Below are 15,989 nucleotides of genomic sequence, written 5' to 3'. Positions count from 1 at the left end.
GCAGCCTTGTCGGCTTATTTATATGGGCATAGTTTGATGATGAGTCTATAGATGTGCATATATTTCTTAGACTCATGTCCCTTACAGATCATGGTATTTATGAGTTGGTTTTGTCGCCCACATAGATATGATTATGAAATATGTGTTATGAGGTGCTCGGTAGGTTAGCTTCAGGTGCCCATCATGGCCCTCTGGTTGAGTCGTGACAATAAACTTGATATTGGTGTCGTGGATTCACAACACCATAGAACCAACACTTCGCTCAACAATTTTGGCATAAAGAGGAAGCAGAAGAATTGTGGACGAGCATCCGAGAATGGTTCACCGTTATCAACAGCCCTGGGATACAACAACTTAAGGCCGAACTCGCGGAGTGCAAGCAGAAGGAAGGTCCATAGTGGATTACTATGGAAGACTCAATACGTCTATAGTGGATTACTATGGAAGACTCACTAAGTTGTGGGAGGAATTGACAAATTACGAACAGATTCTGACTTGCAAATGTGAAAAGTGCACGTGCAATCTAGGGACGGCCCTAGAGACCAAAAGATAAGAAGAAAAAGTACATCTTTTCCTTATGGGATTGGATGAAGCAATGTATGGAATGGTGAAGTCGAAGATATTGGCCCAGGAACTGTTGCCAACATTAAACAAGGTCTACTCGAAGTTGGTGCAAGAAGAGCGTGTGACAGGAATCACACGAAAAATGGAGGACCGGAGTGAAACCTTGGCTTTTGCCATGCAAGGGAGAAACCCTCACCATGACTAAAGTGAAGGGAAAAGCGATGGTTCATTCTGTACACATTGTAAGAGACACGTCACGGATGGATGTTTTCAACTCATTGCTATCCGGATTGGTGGCCAGGAAATGAAAAAGGAGATGAAAAAATCGAAGGAAGAGGAAGAGGACAACAACAGCAGCAGAGGGTTGGACCCGGATCCGGACGTGGAAGAGGCAACTAATGGGCTAACGCAGTGGTTTCTAAGGAAGGAGCTCATACAGAGATAGGACAGGCGAACACAGGCGGGACATAACCTCACAATTTGAGCGAAGAGATCTGGAAGACTGTGATTCACGTGTTAAATTCTCAAGGAATAAACCCAAATGGCAAGATGGACGGTAAGGCCGAAAACTCATCCTGGATCATTGACTCCGGAGCTACCAACCATATGACAGGTAGTCCGGAGGAACTAAGTGACCAGCGAGACATTCCTGAGTGTCCGATTGGGCTTCCGAATAGAAGTAGCTCGGTGGCCATGAGAGAAGGAGCAATCAAGATAAATAATAGGATTTGGTTGGAGGATGTCCTTTATGTTTCGAATTTATCATGCAACTTTATTCCTGTGTCACAACTTGTTGGTCATTTAGATTGTGATGTAAATTTTAACAAAATTCTGTGTTCTATACAGGACCCCCCCCACGAGGAAGCTGCTTGGAACGAGTGAGCGTCAAGCTGGACTTTACTATTTTTGGAATGTGTCATGGCTACGAGTTATGAAAGTGGAAGCAGTCGATTGGTTCGTTCATTGGCACAAATGGTTAGGTCACCCTACGGCACAAGTTACGAAGTCTATTACGACATTAGACCTATAAGAGAGTAGTGTTTGATTAGATAACGAATGTGATGTATGCCAAAGGGCAAAGCAAACAAGAAGTGTTTTTCCTTTAAGTGATAATATAGCTTCAGATTATTTTGATATGATTCATTGTGATTTATGGGGACCATATAGAACCCCTTCACTATGAGTGTCCTTCCTTTTTCTTTTATTTGACTATGAGTCTTGTCGCACCATCACGCCTATCTTATGACATTCACTCGCTTTTTATATCTATTCCTTACACTTCACTTATTCTACCCACCTCTATTAACTTTACCATCTTATCTTGTTCTGTAAAATCCCAACAACACGTCCTTTCATTTCTAACTTCTCTTCTCCTTAGCCAAGCTTGTCCTTTGGTTGTTTAATCCCTCTCCCTTACTGGTAGCACAAGTCATATCGAGCGAGTGCGTATCCCGTGAACAAATATTCAACTATCTAGCCCCCTGCTTTGCCTAATGCTTAGTAGTCGTGCCTGACTATTAATGTGCCATGAAATTATGACACATTTGATTGTTTTTAACTCTAAGTTTTACTTGTTTTCGAGTAAGCTTGTGTCAGTTTGATGTGTTTTGTGTATGATACTAGTATTAAGTGGTTGGAATGCAAAAGCAAGCCAAAATGAGGAATTGAAGATTTAGGCACTGATCTTGTATTTGTACGGACTGTCGACATGTCATGGCCCGTCAACATGTCCACGACCCGTCAACTGAGTCGTCGAAGTGCAATGTTTGTGAAGTAACAGGACGAGAAGAAAGACGGACCGTCAACATGCTTGACGGTTCGTCAACTTGCACCGTCATTTGAAGAATTGTAGCTTGACACTCTGTTAGAAGTCATTAGGCACACCGTCGTTACTCGACGGTACCGTTGAAGTACATTGACGGTCAGTCAAGTTGCAAGCCGCCTGGGCTGTTTAGTCTTTTATTAATTTCGAGTTTTTGACTTGTATAAATACCTGATAGAGTTTTATTTTTCAGACATCTTGAGTTTAAGACTTGTATTGAGCATTTTGAGTTCTTAGTACTTTTCAAGGGTTTCAAGACTATTCTATTTTCTTTTATCTTCAATTCTCGTTGTAAGTTCAATAACAATTACAATTACAATGTTTTACGTGTTTATCAATTCCATGAGTAGCTAAATTCCCTACTAAGGTTGTGGACCCAAGGATGACTGTTTTGCGAATGCGTTTCTAGTTGTGATATATGCATAATGGCTTGTTACAGATTGTTAGTTCTTCATTATTCATTGTTAGTTAATGGTTGCAAACATTAGTGTATGCCATAAATCTTGATTTATTTGAGAAAATAATTAGGATTTGGTAAGAACTAATAACAAGAACTCAAGGTTTTAACACTTGTTTAATAAATTCACGTAGGAATAAGAGGAATTTACTTGGCATAATTAATCGTTCTTCATGTAAACTCTTTCGTATTTGAGAAAATCATAAAGAGATATTGTTCTTAATTATTGGGAAATATTAGGAACTCCATTAGAGATTAAGTACACTCATACAACGACCCATTAAAAGTATATCATATTAGAACCCTAAGCATTGCATTCATCTAGTGGGGACACAACCTTAGTTTCTTTTACCGATAAAGTACCAATCAATTACCAGTCAATCAGATCGGTTCTAGAAAAACCAAGACTTTTTACAATTCTTCGGAATACAAATTTAATACTGCAAGAAAGTATACAATGAGTTTAGTAACCTTTTCACATCATATTCCCTGTGGAATTCGACCCCAACCTTGTTGGGTTACTATATTTGACATCATCTGCTTTACGCTAATAAAAAGTGTAATTTGAGCGTATCAACTATACCATCCTTAAACACGCTTTGCATATACACCACCTAAGGAGGAGCTACACATCTGTTCCTCGACAATACCATTCAATCCAATCACTGTCCCCAATGCTAATGATTTTTATAACCCGTACTAGATTCTGAAATCCCATTCCTTCCTAAAGCCGCATTCGTTGAAGTCTAGAGGTTGTAACTGAAATGAGTACTTCTAACTATGCTCTTATCACTGTTGGAAATGGAATCGTTCCGCTCGCGTTGCTGCGTCTGAGCTTCAGCTACTTACAAATCTTCCTCTCTCGGTAGCTCATGCCTTCTCCACCTTAGCTCTTTGCCTTTCAAACTTCTTACCTTTTCTCCTAATGTCCTCCTAACCCTTTTTCTCCCACACACAAATGAGGTGAATGTTCACATTCTGATGTTCTAACTTCATGCTCGCACATCTCATGCACATATGATTTGATAAAGGCTTTACATTCATTTTTACCATAAACAGGAGTTGTACTGAGTCCATATGACTTCATTCTTTCCATAACCCCCGTCGAACGTCTGACTAGTCGTCCGTATCTTAGTCGCAGGGATCAACATATCGTGTAAGGAAGAATAGGAAGGGACTTCTTATAACTCGGCTCTTTCGTACGATTTAGATCAAGAAAGTAAGGAAACAACCCTAAATGTCCTATAGCCTCCTGCTTATAAGTGTGGCGCGCTACACACCCATAAATAAGACTCTACTAGACACGGCTCATAGACATCCCTAGGACAGACCTGCTCTGATATCACTTTGTCACACCCCAAACCGAGGTGCATGACCAGCACCCCGCTTTACCGGCCGAGTACCACTTGGCCTACATTCAACATACTCAACTTATAACAACTATGAGGTGCCATATGACATTTGTGTAACATAAAGGATCACCTGCGCGCAGAAAAAGCCCAACACAGTAATTTATATATATACACGCAAGCCGACCAAGCTGCTAATAATGTCTACAAATGGCCACATGACTGACAAGGCCACAACAACAGTACCAGTACCGAACTAAGGCCTACAAGCCACATATAAGATCTATACATGCAACACCTATCTATGAGCCTCTAAGAGTAAGCATAAACGAAACATAGCAGTGGGGAAAGGGCCCCACCATACCCAAAAGATATAGATAAAGCATGTATATCGTTACATACCAAAATGAAGCAAGTCCGAAACAAGTGGAGCTTGCAGACTATCTGCTAAACTATGCAAGCCTAATCAGATGGTTCTCCAACTGCTTGTCAGGACCTGCAACACGAAATGCAGCGTCCCGTGCAATGGGACGTCAGTACGGATGAAAGTACTGAGTTTGTAAGGCAGGAAAATATAACATAAGTAAGACATATATATAAAAGAATAGAAGTACCCTGATCCATCTGAGGACGTGCAATATGCAATGCATGAGTTTAAAAATCGTATGCAAGTATATACATGTAGTACATCATCATCATCATATCGTCCTCAACCCGCGTCCAGGGAGCATCATTCTCGTAACATGCCCACTGCAGTGCTGTGCATATCTACGTGCCTGCCTGGCCGACTATAGCATGGTGCGGTGTAGTAGAATAATGAATACATATATATACAATGCATGAGGAACTAATAGAAATGATATCTGGGCCTTTTGGAGTGACGTAAGGTCGATAACCTCCGAATAACGTTATGGAAACTCATATCAACATCAAGAAACCATTTAGTGAAGGTAATTTATCATAACCAGAATCAATCAGATAATTAAGGCATTAAAATTTGAAGTACAAAGTATAATAATGGAGTGAATTGTTATGGAACGCTCGTGTTTATGTTCTAGTTGGATTCATTCCAAAGAAAGAGGGAAACAAACACCTTACATACCTTGATGGCTTCCTGTACAATCCAACCTCGCAGCTCGTCTAGCGTTACAACCTATAATAACGATAACGTCTCTCGTTAGGCTAAGAATATACTTGGTATATCATGTATATCAAATGACGAACTTGTCGTATCATGAATCGGATAACATCTACCCTGTCTCTAATACTCCCGCAAGTTCACAACACCAAGAACAGCAGCAACCATACCCAATTTACCATAATCAACTCTTGAATTAACTCCCATCAGCCAACAAACACCAACAATAACATATACAATTTCTTGTTATTAATTTTGTATTCTACAAGCTAATCACTTGATTATGACATGGATTTAACTCTAATTACACCAAAAAGGGGAGGATCTTACCTTAATTTCAGTTGATCAACCTTCAACTTAACTTGTACCAACTTGCACCATATCCCATATTTGCCAAGAACTCTTCTTCTTCTTCTTCTTCTTCTATTTTACTTCACTTCGAAGATAGCCCGAATTCAATAACGCAACAAAACGGAATAACGAGATCGAAGCGGTGAGCGAAAACCGTAACAAAATTGAATAACATTGTTGTGTATATCTATTCATGGAATAACATTGTTGTGTGTATCTACACACTGAATACGTTGCTGTAAGTAAAATTTAAAAAGAATCAATTTGCTGCAAATTTCCTTGTGAAAAATTTCTCCAAGTAAGAAGGTGGTAAATCTATATGAATGGCCTATATATATATGTATATGTATATGTATTGCTGCATATATATACATATATATATATATTGATAAACCTCCTTTACTTTTGCCAAACATATATATCACTTTAATTCCTTACCATAGTGGAAAGTGGGTCCCATTCTGATAAAGATTACCTTGCAAAGAATCCTCCTAAGGGTGCCACCTAGGTTACTAATTCAATTAGTCATGGTTGACCTTTGTTCAATTATCCAGTTTAACGCCATGTGTAATTGGTGTCTTTATTAATTGTTTATCCACAACCCACCAATTAGCTAATTAATCTCCCATTAAAATCTAATATTTAACCAATTATTCACATAATTAATTTCTTGATCTCAATTCACTTAAATCGTAATCATTTTTCAAACACTTCATATACTCATTGTCATGATTATGTGACATAGCACTAGTCCATAACTTCTTTTGGTACACACAAAATATTATTTCCAATCAACGTCATTCCACTTTCAAGTCTTAAATAATTTCGGGACTTCATCCTGAGCACCTATAAGCTTGGGGGTAACTTCGTTTCCCCTATTTATGTCTTTTAACTTGTAGGCTTTCTAACACACAAAAACACGGGATGTAACAGTCCATCAACGCGTCTCCTCGATCCTCAGCAACCCTCTGGTGCGCCTTATCCTTTAGCTCACTATATATCTTATGATAATTTCTCCTTGCAACACCAAAATTTCCTGGCAGCAATCACCACAGGAACTGAGCTAAAAACCTTCTCGGAAGCCACGAAAAAGGAACATTGGAGAAAGGCAATGTAGCAAGAGATCCAAGCATTGGAGGATAATGGAACATGGACATTAGAAACATTGTCAAGAATAAGAACGCACTCGGATGTCGATGGGTGTACAAGATCAAATACAACTCTAATGGGACAATTGAGCGATATCAAGCTCGGTTGGTTATTTTCGAAAATAAACGCGGAGAGGAGGGAATTGACTACAATGAAACATTTACTCCGGTTGCTAAGGTAGTAACTGTTTGGACCTTCCTGGCAGTTGCGGCTACGCATAATTGGTAGTTGTATCAGATGGGTGTTCATAATGCCTTCTTGCACGACGATCTTACGGAGGAAGTTTACATGAAATTGCCATCGGGATTTCGTGTTCCTGATCCAGACCAATTGTGTCGACTCCGAAAATCTTTGTATGGTTTGAAACAAGCCCCATGGTACTGGTTAGCAAAATTGTCAAGTGCATTGATGAAATATGGGTTCAAACACTCATACTCCGACTACTCTCTATTCACGATGCACCGAGAGGGTATGCAACTTAACGTTTTAGTCTATGTGGATGACTTGATTATCTCCGGCAACGATCATAGTGCCATTGAACGATTCAAAGACTACCTACGTGCATGCTTTCACATGAAGGATTTGGGCCCCTTGAAGTACTTTTTGGGAGTTGAAGTTGCACGAGGACCGATTGTGATATTTCTCTGTCAACGGAAATATGCCTTGGACATAATCTCTGAGGCCGGTTTGCTAGGAGCAAAACCACTCAATACTCCCATGGAATAGGATCACGGTTTAGCGCTGGCCAAATGATCCTTATTGGGAGATCCGGAACCATACCGATGTTTGGTCGGTAGACTAATGTACCTCAGTTTTACGAGACCTGAGTTGTCGTATTGCGTGCATGTTCTGTCCCAATTCATGAAGCAACCGAAGGAAGCACACTGGAACGCGGCACTCCGGGTGGTGCGCTACTTGAAAAAGAACCCAGGACAAGGCATTGTGATGAGAAGAGATTGTGATCTCCAGTTGTACGGATGGTGTGATTCGGACTGGGCTGGATGTCCGTTGACTCGAAAATCACTTACCGGTTGGTTTATCTCCCTTGGGAATTCACCCGTATCATGGAAGACCAAGAAGCAATACATTGTCTCTCACTCGTCAGCGGAGGCGAAATATTGATCAATGGCAATGACGGTCTGTGAGTTGAAATGGCTAAAGGGAATTTTTCATAGCTTGGGTGTTAAACATAAATCTCTGGTGAAAATGTATTGTGACAATCAAGCGGCATTATATATTGCACGAAATTCGGTGTTTCATGAACGGACTAAAAACATTGAAGTTGTTTGTCACTATGTCTGGGACGCGCTGCAGTCCGGAATCATATTTCTCAGTCATGTGTCTACCAATGAGCAATTGGCCGATGTGTTTACAAAAAGCTTTGGGCAAATCGCAACATCAGTATTTACTTGGCAAGTTGGGCATTTGAGACCCTCATGCTCCAACTTGAGGGAGGGGTATTGAGACCGAATGTGACCGGACCAGTTGGTCCGGACACATCGGCATTTCGGTATAATTGTAATATTTATTTATGGTGAATTTGTAATTATGGTAAAATAAGATTTTAATTCTTTTAGAATAGGGTTACCTTGTTAGACTACGGCAAGGAGAAACCTTACTTGTATAAAAGGAGGTCCTTATGATGAATGAAACATAGAAAAGAATTCTCCCATTATTCCGTCTCTCTAAATTTTCGTCCTCGTCTTAAATTTAACAAAAATATACATCAAGTATCACATCCTAAACTATCAGGTGTGAGAGTTTCCTACCTGAACTATCACCCATTGGTTTGCAGATGACACCTCAACTATTAGTTGTTCACTTTTCCTACCTGAACTATCACCAACTAGTTTGCAAAGTACGTCTCAACTATCAGCTGTTCATTTTTAATGAGGTGTGTTTTGTGAACTAGTTGGTGATAGTTCAGGTAGGAAAAGTGACCAACCGATAGTTAGGTGTGTTTTGCAAACTTGCTGATGATAGTTTAGGTAGGAAACTCTCATACCTGTCATACCTGATAGTTCAGGTAGGAAACTTAGAAAAATGTGATACTTAAAGTGTGTTTTTGACCCTTAACCCTATTTAATACTCCTAATAACTCAACTTTAAATTTACTTTTTTACTCTTAATAAAATGATTTCTAGCCATACAAATTTCTATAGTTCGTTTTAAATAACAAATTTCAAAAGTGTTGATTTATTTCTTAAATTTCGTGTCAAGCCAAACACCTTTATATAAAATGAAACGGAGGGAGTACTGTGTTTCCGTACAAAATAAGTTGTTGACTGTACCCTGAGTTTCCACCATGAACTTTGGCTAATATAACCAGATCTTTAACGTTGCAGCACTCTACGTTTACAAAGTATATTTAACAAAATATCTTAAAGCATGGACGCTAAATAACTTCTAACGATATCAATTTTGAAAAAGATTTAAAATCAGTTAGTCTGTCTTGTAGAAAAATCCTCAATTTAAGAACAGCTAAATGAACCTGCATAAGTGAACTCAACATCTATAACAAACTAAAGAAAACCATCATTTGCAATTGCATGAAAGTTTCAATTTTTTCAGACAAATTTCGATTTAGGTTTGGAAGGGATCGTTTGTTTTGATGTCTTTGATGGTCTTTTTTACTGGGAATTGACTCATGGAGCGATTATGGTGGGTCGGGGTGATCTGATTAAAAGGGAAAAAGTCTGGTGCAAGTGGAGTTTTAATTTCGTCCAATAGAGAGGCGCCACGTAATAAATAATACCGTAATAAAGAGAGGGCTATTACTTTGGTATAGGGAAAAAGCTCATTCATGCCATTCGTTAACAATTGGTGCTAAAAATGCCACTGTCTTGACCATTTTGGGCCGTATACGCTAACTGAACTCTGCTACTATCAGATTTTTCCACATGACATTATCTAAACCCTTCAATTTACGAGTGACATATGTGATGAAGTTCGTTAAGTAGCATATTTGAGCATTTTCTCTATTCATATATAAATATCCATCTTTTATAATTTATGTAACTTACTTATAAGGACAAGTCCCTTATACTAATAACATTATCATTTTATATAGAAAAATTATACTCTCTTATTTAATTGGATTACGAGTCTAATCTTATTCTACAACTTTCATTATTTTCATATACTTTATGTGTATTTAAAAAGTTTGAAAAACACATAAAATTTGTTTAAGAAAAAAAGAGACGAGTTAAAAGAGAATACACTGATGAGGTGGTGTATATGGGTATGAAAAGTACATATGAGGGTGATATATTTAAGCCTTCTCCAACCACTAATTAACACCCAAAATTTTACTCATATGTAACTTTTCATACACATCTGTACCTCATTAGTGTACGCTCTTTTAAATCAATATCTTTTTTTTTTCCTTAAATAAATTTTTGTGTTTTAATCTTTCTAAAGAGCCATAAAAGTACATAAAAATTGTGAACGATATAGAATAAGATTAGATTCATAATCCAATTAAACAAGAGTTTATAGTTTTTCCATATAAAATAATAATCTTATTAGTATAAAGGGAAAACTTGTCCTTATAATATTGTTACATTAAAAAAGATGGAGATTTATATAGTAATTGAAAAAAGAACTGGGAAATGGCTTAAATATGCCATTGCACTTAATGAAATGGCTCATATATGCCACGAGTAAGATGAAGGGTTTAGATAATGCCATGTGGCAAAATTTGATTGTATTGGAGTTCCGTTAGTGAGTAATGACATATATGACCTAAAATGGCAACAACTTAGGATTTTTAGCGAAACTATTAACGAGTGGCATGGATGGACCTTTCGAAAGAGTTCAATGATATATTTGAGCTTTTTCCCTATTACTTTTAAGGGAAAAGGTGAGCCAAAATACGCGAAGGAAGAATATTTTTAGCAAAATAAGTGGATGAAGGGTATTTTTAGGCCTTTTTGGACAATACGGGCATTTTTGGCCGTTTTCCAAAAAAACAATATTCCATAAGCCCTCTCGGGATTCTTTACCATCCAGAGATGATATATTATTGGAATGCCTCGCTGACATAATTAATCTAAGAAATTTTTTCCATATAAATAATTCAGAGAGTAGTAATTTTTTCCTGTTTGAAAAAGGAAAGGAAAGTTGTGACCAATTTCCACTAGGAATGAGAAATTAATGTTAATTAAGGTCTTCCAAAACAACACAAAACGTTAGTAGTTATAGGAGAGACGCGAGAGCGCATATCATATTCTGTTTGAGATGACAGAAACAGTTGATGGCAATGATAGAATATCAGAATTGCCTGTGCATATCATTCATCACATCTTACGCCACACTGGACTTAACCTGACAGACGCGGCTCAAACTGTGGTCTTGTCCAAGAGATGGTACGATTGTTGGATTTCGAGACCGCATCTTCAATTCTATCAACCACGAGACACCACCGGGCAATTCGCAGAATTGCCCTTCTTTTGGGGTGGTCTTTAAATTTTGCTCTTCGGCTAAAACCAATGAGTTCCAGGTGCGAACCCCGCCGGTTAAAATTTTAAAATAAATTCGCAAGGCGAGTTTAAATTTCGCTATTTAGGCATACACTTGTGAAGGAATTATCAAAGTTATGCCGGACCCGACATACTTATGCCTTATTGGCAGACTTGACATAAGTATGCCGGGTTCGGCATAACTTTGGTAATTCCTTCACAAGTTTATGCCGGGTCCGGCATAAAGTTTGTTCATTAAAAGTTTGCCCATAAGTATGCTCCCACCGGCATAAACTTGTTAAGGAATTACCAAAGTTATGCCGGACCCGGCATACTTATGCCAAGTCTGCCCATAAGGCATGAGTATATAAATTTGGTAATTTCTTAACAAGTGTAACGCGACCCAAACCTTGTTTTGTAATTTTTTTTTAATTGATGCTTGAGCGGGGGTTCAAACTCAGAACCTCACGATTTCTGCGTGAACACTCAGAGTTGCAATGCGAAGGGCAAAAATTAAAGACCAGCAATATGAGGGGCATAATTTAAAGACCACAAATATGAGGAACAAAATTTAAAGACCACCCCAAAAGAAGGGCAATCCACGCAAAAAAATGGACACCACCCATATGACCCTGGAAAAATTTGTCAACTGCGTCGATCAATCCCTACGATTCCATGTCGAACACAACTTACGTCTTGAAGAATTCTACCTTACATATTGTGATCCAAACTTGGTTTCTCATATTGATCGTTGGATTGAATTGCTGGTTAAACATAACGTCAAGGGGCTGGGAATTTTGCACGTCAGCTTTAGTAGATTCATCATACTATACCGTACCTGATGTTATTTATGCTGCTAAAAAGCTGGCCTAAGAGGGTGCAAGTTTGAATTTGATATTAGCACCACTCACACAAGATTCCGTTGTCTTGAGGATCTTTATTTGTATAGCGACCATATTTCAGATGCCCAATTGCAAAGAGTTATTGACAGTTGCCGGTTAATCAGGAAACTAAACCTATTGTAGTGCGAGGGTATAAGCAAATTGCATGTTTTTGGCCAAGTACGTCTGGAGAATTTGACTTTTGCATTGTGCAAAGTCAGTAGTCTGGTAGTCCAGGCCCCAAAACTTCAACGCTTTGGATATGCAAATTCTGGAGCTATCGTCGATGAAGAACACACTGAAGACAATTTTCTTCCTTGCAAAATTGCTATTTTGGATGGTTACAATACTTTACAAACACTCACGCTCACCCGTGCCAGCATCGCAGACCAACAGTTTCAAGATGAATCCTGTAAGTGCACAAACATTTCAGAATTGACTCTAATAAAATGCTATAAGCTGAAAAATATAGAGATTCAGATTGAAAAGCTCAATAAATTCACCTTGACAGAGTTGAGGAATCTAGAAAAAGTCACGATTTAAGCTCCAAATTTATTGGAATTTTACTTTAATGGTGATAAAATGCCCTTCTCATATATGGATCCTTCTTCCCTGGAAAGCGCCCGGCTCTATTTCTTCTTGCCGAGCACAGTAATATCAAACTTTGGAGATGTGGATAGCAGTTGGTGCACAAACCTTCATCACTTTGTTCGAAAGTTGAACTATTTTAAAGGTTTGATATTAGTCATATCCTGCCACAAGGTAACTAAAAGTACTTTTCATTCTTTTTTTGATCCATGGATAAAATTTAGTTTTTTATTTAATTATTTATACATTACTTCTTGGATTTGGTTTAAGTTATGTCATTGACAAAATTCCTGCGGACTAACAGCATCCTTATTTATGAAGATCCAAGAGCAATTGTTATTCCCCCAAGTCGTGATGTCGTCATAGTAATTACACCTATGCAGCGAGTTGAATCAGTCAGACACGGTTTAATGTCCTACCGTCCCAAGATCATGTCTGTACTTCCACGTACAAATAGCAAAGTACTCCAGGTAATTTCTTAATTACTGGGAATCCTTTCAAAAATTGCCTCTCATACTTGTAGACACTAAGACATTAGAGTTTTAACTTTTATACAATTAGGATTAGTGACAGTGTATATAAGTTAAATCTAAACCGTAAACATGTAATAGCCATTTTTGTATATGTTGATTGCTTGTCTGATAATCATTAGTGTATTCTCTACGTCTTATGTTTTTGTTTAAATACACATGTTCTCTGCATTGAAGGGGTGTTCGCAGAAGCAAAATTGTGGTAAAGAATGTGCATTCAATACTAAGTTTTCCCCCTTGCTTCGTGAATTAAAAGAAGTCATCAATTGTACTGAGACATCTGAGGAGGAAATAGCCTCCATTTGGCATTCCTGGTTGAAATCCACGTCTCTGATTGACCAAGTGACTAATTTCATATTCAAATGGAAATAACAAGCTTAGCTGGAAGAGTGGAGGTGGATTCAGCATTTTTACAGTTCTTATTTTATATCTATACATACATACAGTTTGTATTTTTTACGTTTTTGTTTGCATATATATACCTAGTTTGACCTGAAAGCGGATACTTTCAGTTGAGCACTAAACCCGCTTGTGGCTCTGGCTAAGACCTCCAGCCTCAATTTACACATTTATGCTTGGATGTCAAATCCATGAAAAGTTACTTAACCTTGCTCTAGCTCTAAACTAATTGTGCTCACATGAAATACATTTTGCAACATCTGTAGTTTACAATTTTGCATTTGTTGGATTGTATGGAAAATCAAGGCAATGGATGAAAAAGTATGCTAAAGTTTATTGTTAACAAACAACAAAAGTTATTGATTAGTAGGTAGTCGAGTGTGATCCTACTTGAACACTACTCACTTTTATATTCTGAACAACAAGGAGTGGTTTTTAAGCAGATAGATTTCATTGCAAATTGGGTTTCTAGTTTCTTTTTCAAAAAGTGAAGCTTTATGTTGGCTTTTATTGATCATGAACAAGGCATAGTGATACATGACTATTAGGCCAGCAGTTTTGGCGGGAAGAGTGGTTACAAGATAGTTCGCATTGTACCTTTTTCATTTCACAGTTATGATTAGTTGTCAGTGCAATTTCCATTTCGTGTATTTCTTTAGGCAAGAAACACGTGACTTAGTGCTATAGAGTCTGAAATATTTAGCTTGTAATACATATATGATGATAATACAAATTCTCTCTCTTATCTCTCTCTAAAATCTGCTTTTTTTCCCCAATTTCTTCCTCCTTCTTCTTCTTCTTCTTCTTCTTCTTCTTCTTCTTCTTCTTCTTCTTCTTCTTCTTCTTCTTCTTCTTCTTCTTCTTCTTCTTCTTCTTCTTTCCCAATCAATTTGATACAATTACATATGGATACCAAGATAAACCTCAACACAACTTTTCATCCTCAGACAGATGGTCAGGTAGAGCGTACTATTTAGACTCTTGAGCACATGTTGAGAGCATGTGTCCTAGACTTTAAAGGTAATTGGGATGATCATTTGCCACTTATTGAATTTGGCTATAATAACAATTATCATGCTAGTATCAAGATGGCACTGTTTGAAGCTCTGTATGGGCGAAGGTGTAGATCACCCATTGGTTGGTTTGAAGTTGGTGAAGCGGAGTTGTTGGGACCAGATTTGGTCTATCAGGCCATGGAGAAAGTCAAGTTGATCCAAGAGTGTTTGAGAACGATTCAAAGTCGCCAGATGTCTTATACATATGTGCGGCGAAGAGACTTAGAGTTTCAAGTTGATGATGGGGTGTTCTTGAAGGTTTCACCAATGAAAGGTGTGATGAGATTTGGAAAGAAGGGAAAGCTCAGCCCCAGATATATCGGACCTTATAGTATCCTGCAAAGGGTTGGTCAAGTAGCTTATGAGCTTGAGTTGGGACAAGAGTTGGTGGTTGTGCACCCAGTGTTCCATGTATCCATGTTGAGGAAGTGTGTGGAGACCCGTCATTGGTTGTTCCCGCTGATACTATAACAGTTAAGGATGGCCTAACCTATGAGGAGATCCCTCTGGGCTATTCTTGATCGTCAGGTTCGCGAGTTGAGAACTAAGGAAGTAGCCTCAATAAAGGTCTTATGCCGAAGAGGCTACATGGAAGCCGAAGAGGACATGAAATCCAGATATCCGCACTTGTTTGAAGAGCAAGCAGAAAGAATTCAAGGTACATAACCTCCATATCCATGTCATGTCCCTTACATATTCATGTCTCACGCTTCACGTACATGTATTCAATATTCATGTCTCATGTCCCAGCGTTCAAGTTTTCACGAAACTGTGTCATGTTATTTCAGTCTCCATGTTCCATGTCATGTTTTCTTCACGTTTATGTACTGAAGCCATGTCCAGTTGTATTCCTAACCATGACCCATCATTCGAGGATGAATGATCCCAATGGGGATTATTGTAACACCTCGTACCTCCTAACTATGCTATGTTCGTGATTCAGGACTTAGAAATCAGATGGGGAGTGTTAGAATTAAATTCGTTCCAGTTAAGTGGATTATCATTTTTATGACCAGGGTTATTCGGACCGTATAAGGTCTTACGGGCTGTACATTTGCCCGTACATTTCCCCAAGAAAATCCAACTCACTATTTAGGAATTACGGAAGGAGATACGGACCGTATAAAATTATACGGGCCGTATTACCAACCGTATAATAAAGTACGGACTGTACTTTTGGTCTTTAACAAGGCTTGAAAATATTGGGGTTCTGTTTTGTGCCAGGAGGAGTACGGTCTATTAATAA

This window comes from Lycium ferocissimum, chromosome 12 (assembly GCF_029784015.1).
Source record: "Lycium ferocissimum isolate CSIRO_LF1 chromosome 12, AGI_CSIRO_Lferr_CH_V1, whole genome shotgun sequence".
NCBI lineage: Eukaryota > Viridiplantae > Streptophyta > Magnoliopsida > Solanales > Solanaceae > Lycium > Lycium ferocissimum.
The sequence above is the reverse complement of the archived record's forward strand: the minus strand, read 5'-3'. Positions refer to the sequence as shown.